The sequence below is a fragment of the Theropithecus gelada genome, chromosome 2 (genome assembly GCF_003255815.1).
Source record: "Theropithecus gelada isolate Dixy chromosome 2, Tgel_1.0, whole genome shotgun sequence".
NCBI lineage: Eukaryota > Metazoa > Chordata > Mammalia > Primates > Cercopithecidae > Theropithecus > Theropithecus gelada.
In genome coordinates this window covers 65,441,717-65,447,336 of record NC_037669.1, presented here as the reverse complement: position 1 = coordinate 65,447,336, position 5,620 = coordinate 65,441,717, and the positions used below count along the sequence as shown (strand labels likewise).

Genomic DNA, 5,620 nt, shown 5'->3' with positions numbered 1-5,620 from the left:
TGAGGATATTTAGAAACCAAGATATGAATGCTAGGTGTCCTTTTTCAATAGTTTCATTGCTTCCAGGTCTTTTCAGTAAACACACCATATTAATCTGTTCTCACACTGCTATAACAAAATACCTGAGACTGGGTCATTTATGAAGAAAAGAGATTTAATTGATTCACAGTTCTGCAGGCTTTACAGAAAGCATGACTGGAAGGCCTCAGGAAACTTATAATCATGGCAGAGGGCAAAAGGGAAGCAAGCATATCTTTACCATGGCAGAGCAGGAAAGAGAGAAAGAGAGAGAAAGGGAGAAAGAGAGAGAGAGAGGGAGAGAGAGAGAGAGAGAGAGAAAGAGAGAGAGAGAGAGAGAGAGAGAACAAGCGGGGAATTGTCACACAATTTTAAACCATCAGATTTTGTAAAAACTGATCCATTATCAGGAGAATAGCATGCAGGAAACTGCCCCCTGATCCAATCACCTCCAACCAGGTCCCTCCCTCAACACGTGGGGATTGCAATTTGAGATGAGAAGATTAGGGTGGGGACACAGAGCCAAATCATATCACAAATCTAGCAAATAGAGAAGAGAGTTAAAGTCTTCAACTATAATTGTGAATTTGTCTACTTTTCCTTTTAATATTTCATCAATTTTTATTTTGCGTATTTTGAAACTCTGCTGTTGGGTACATACCGATTTAGGATTGTTATGTTTCTTTGGCAATTTGACATATTTCTCATCATAGAATGTCCATCCTTATCTCTGGTAATATTTTTGTGCTGAAGTCAACTTTGATATTAATATAGCCATTCTAACTTTCTTTTTACTTTCTGTTTTAAAATTGCTTTATTGAGATGTAATTCACATATCATATAGCTCACTCAAAGTACATTTTTCTTATATTTAAAGGGCTGTGAAACCATCACCACTACCTACCTTTTGAACATTTTGCTCCCCCCAAAGAAACCGTTTACCTATTAGTAGTCAATTTCATTCCCTGCCCCAAGCATTACACAACATGAAACTATCTTTCCGTTTCTATAAATTTGCTTATTTTGGACATTTCATATAATTGGAATAATGTAATACATGATCTTTTGTGACTGGTTTCTTTTACTTGACATAATGTGTTCAAGGTTCATCCATGCTGTAGTATGTATCGATATTCATTTTCATGGCTGAATAATATTTCATTACATGATATGTTTGCTTCCTATTGCTGCTTCAACAAGTTGCTACAAGTGGCTTGAAACAGCTTATTTTTTAGCTTACAGGTCTGTAGGTTACAAGTCCAATACTGATTTCGCTTGGCTAAAACGAAGGTCTTGGCAGGGCATTAATGCCTCCAGAAAGGAATGAAGCCTTGCCCACACCTTGATTTTAGCCAAGTGAAATCTGTATTAGACCTGTAACCTACAGAACTGTAAGCTAATACATATGTTATTTCAAGCCACCTATAGGGACAAAGTTCCTCAATTTTCCCCTCTCCTAGAGGCTGCCCATATTTCCTGGTTCACGGCTCTCTACCTCCATCATCAAAGCCAACTGAAACAGGTACTTCTTACATTGAATCAGTTTCTGACTCTTCCACCTCTTTCTTCCAATTTTAAAGAACCTTTTCCTTTTCTTTTAGATTAGTGTTTGAATGGTAAATGTATTTTCAACATTTTACCTTTAACTTAATATTTATATGAAAACAGTTATTCTTGTGCATAGTATAAGATTGCATCTTGTATTATCTATCTACATATATGTGTGTGTTTGTACACACATATTCACAGCCATTTTAGTATTATCTTCTATAGTAATATATTTTCTTGAAAGCCAAGTTTCAGAAAGTGAGAATACTTCCTGAATTTCCATGTCGTCCTTGCTCAGGGGCCATGCAAATCTTCTCTGTATTGTTCCGATTTTAGTATACATACTGCCGAAGTGAGTGTTGTATAAAAATGTTTTGACTTGCTTGTATCCTTACTAAATTAAGAGCCTTGTGAGGACAGGGAAAATGTTAATTCATTTACAATTACCTTTCTTAACCTTGTAGACAATAAATATTTGTTGAATATTTAATGTATTAATTAATGTATTTGTGTATTAATGAAGCTTCATAGAATTTCACTGTATAAATTTCATTTGGCGAGCTTAATTTGTAATTGTTCATTAGTTCTCAATTATTTTGTGCTGAGGCTCATCTGAGAGTATCAGTGACACATTTGAAGGAGACTGAACTGTACACACTATTTTTGCACAAGGTGCTTGTTAACCTTTTATTTTCATCTTTTATTTGAGTACAACTATTTCCCAATCCTCTAATCACTGCCTTCTTTCTCCTAAGTCAAAGTTCTTTTCGGTCAGCCTTTTTCAGGGCTGGTCTGATATAATGCTCATGTGCTATTATACTATTTAACTCTATATGATATCTACATTTTGATCAACTAAACATTCCATCTAACAGATGTGTCAGTAAAAGACAGCTCTTCAGCTGTAGCAGAAGTGAATTTCTCACATGATGGATAGTGTTGGCATACAAAGAAAGAGGCTGCAAGTTAATTGGTGTGCCATGGCATTATAAGGCAAGACATAAATGAATTTGTGGAAATAATGCACTTAAACATTTTTAGGTATGACAATAACAGCATTTCACAAACAGCATTTCATAAATGTTAAATCTCCTATGTCTTTGCCACTTTGATGTTTTAGTTTGCTCAGGATTTATCAGAAATAATTTACAGGTATAGGATCTGTTTTTCTATTACCATGGAAAAATACAAATTAGTTTTAAAAATAAAAATTATAGACAAAGTATAGACTCTTAATCCTGATTCATTTGAAAACACTTAAATTCAAAGATGAATGGCTTTTAATCATAGGAGAATAGATATTGCAAACTTTAGCAATAAAGCAAAATCGGTCTTAAATACTTTAGATTAAATGGAAAAGAAGATTAAAACAACTTACAGATTTTTTTTCACATTTAAGAGAAATTACGTTGAATTGTTTTATAGTTTTTTTCTACTTGTCGCACACTTTCTCTGTGGTTCAAGTTAAAATTCATTGAGAGAAGAGATCATGACCTTTAATTGTTTGGTACTTCCCAATAGTAACCAAGGATAATATGCATAGTAAGTGTTAATACATGTTATTTGAAAGTTTGCTGCCTCCCTGACATCTTGCCTGGAAGCCTCTTTCAACACTGTCACATGTGGCTGTATTGGTTCCTTCAGTCTTTGATCAAACGTTATCTTGTTATAGAGGACTTTTATCATCTCAGTTTTACTCTCCCTGCGCAGGTTCCCCTAGTCCATTATCGTGCTTTATTTTTCTTCACTTAAGAAATAAACTATTATGTTTCTATAGACAGAAAAAAAAGCAAGAAGTTCTAACACATTTAAAATTTAAGTTTGATTTTTATTATGACAGTAATATATGTTCTTTGTTAAAAACTGGAAACTGTATAAATAAAAGAAAAAAATACGTTTATTATGCAATGAAACATTTTTCAACATGTTTAATATCTAAGTTTAACACTAACCAGGGTTTTCTTTATAAATATTAACAATTTTGCTTTCTGCTTTTGTGTCTAAAGCTTGGAATACCAATACGACATTTATCATTACATTTTAAATGAAAATTACAATGCTATTATATACTATTAATTTTAACTACTTGTTAGATGGAAAATTTGGAAAGCTGTGTGATATGAAGATACAATTAGAAGTGATTTATTGACATCAAGATCAATTCATCAGCTAGGCACAGTAGCTCACGCCTGTAATCCCAGCACTTCAGGAGGCCGAGGTGGGCAGATCACCTGAGGGCAGGAGTTCGATACCAGCCTGGTCAACATGATGAAACCCTGTGTCTACCAAAAGTACAAAAAAAATTAGCTCGGTGGGGTGGTGGGAACCTGTAGTCCCAGCTACTCGGGAGGCTGAGGCAGGAGAAACTCTTGAACCTGGGAGGTGGAGGTTGCAGTGATCTGAGATCGCGCCACTGGATGCCAGTCAGGGTGACAGAGTGAGACTCCTTCTCAAAATAAATAAATAAATAAATAAATAAGTAAATAAAAAATTTGTGTCTGTAAGAAAGTAAAAATAACAAACTTTAATTTATCTATTTTAATTGACAAATTAAAATTATATATATTTATCACATACATGTTGTATTGAAGTCTGTATGCATTGTGGAATGACTAAACTGAGCTAATTAATATATGCATTACCTGGCATACCACTTTTTTGTGGTAAGTATGCTTAAATCGAAATTTTCAACAAAGTATCATTGTTTAGAGAATTGGAGATTTTAATTGTTATTTAATTGATATTGATGTATGAATATGTATTTTTCAATTTGGTTTTTAGTTGACTAAGTAAAAAATAATAAAACATTTCAAACAAAATTGAGTTTTGCCATAGGTTGCTTCTCTTGTGAGTTATGGATCACATAATTTTAGTTTTAAAAAAATTCTGAGTGAATTAACCTGCACAGATAAGATATCCTTAATATAAAGTTAACAGAGATACAAAGGCCACAAGATTCTCTGAGATGTTGAATTAATAAAGCTGGACACAGCAACATTCTAATCAAAAGATGATTTCTATGTTGGTATTGGTTTTAGAAGTTTCAACTTATGCCAAGAGGGGAGTAAACATGTGAGACAGTGTTATAATGATGGTTTTAATATATGGTGCCAATGATTCCTCTGAGATTTCCGTAATTGTACCCCCTTTCTGTGTAATCCTAGTTCCAGTATCCAATATTGATGTCAACAGTTACCTTGCAGAATTCTTATGACCAGAATTACCTACCAGTAAAAAATTAAACACAAAACATATGGCAGAGAATTCAGAACACAGGGATTTATTCTCTTATGCATGTATTTGAAAGTAAGTTTTATTGTTTGTTCATGCACTAAGCTGAATTTGACGTTTTTTCCTAAATATGTCTCACTATTGCAGGATCTCAGCAGTAAGTCATTATGCTGGCTATTATGTCTAAGTTTTCTAGCAAGCTAGGTGACATAGATTATTCCTCGTCTGTTCTCCTACCCTGTGAAACAGAGGTAATACTGTTGACTTGTATAAACATAGGGATGTGGGAGACAGAAGATGGTACTTGCGAATAGCTTATACATACATAAAATGTATAAAGCAGTCTTTTCCTTTTGCACTTTTTATAGGAGGTTGTGAATAGGAGGCCTTTGGATCAGCTGGAGCCTGAGACTTTTTTTTTTTTTTTGGTATATCTATGTGTAATGTACACCCATATATGTAATTTCCATTAGAGCGAGCCTGTGTTCTGCAGCTCACCATATTCTTTACGACTCTTATTCCTTTATAACTGGCCAATTTTCTTAATTTTCGTTTACATTTCCTGTGGGTATTTGAATTGCTACCACAGCTTATAAGAATCTTCCTTCTGAAAAATGAAACCTTATATTGTAGAAACATTGAAAAATTCTAGCTGCTTCTCTGTTAAAACAAGCCTTGAGTTAGATTAGATCCTCAAGCTTCTTTTAGCATTATCAGTCTATGTCATATTGATACTCTAAACCAGGAGTTCTTATCAAGTGGTTCCTGATAGAACTCAGGGAGTTTGTGAACTTAAGCGTTAAAATATACAAAGTTTGCAGTT

At 33.9% G+C, this 5,620-nt stretch overlaps 1 non-coding gene across 1 annotated transcript; it reads right to left on the bottom strand.

Annotated features, from left to right (window-relative positions):
- Positions 1 to 1,819: 1,819 nt before the first annotated feature.
- On the bottom strand, positions 1,820 to 1,926 carry LOC112619823. Its single transcript, XR_003118325.1, has one exon. It is a non-coding gene; the product is annotated as a U6 spliceosomal RNA (small nuclear RNA).
- Between the last annotated feature and the right edge of the window lie 3,694 nt (positions 1,927 to 5,620).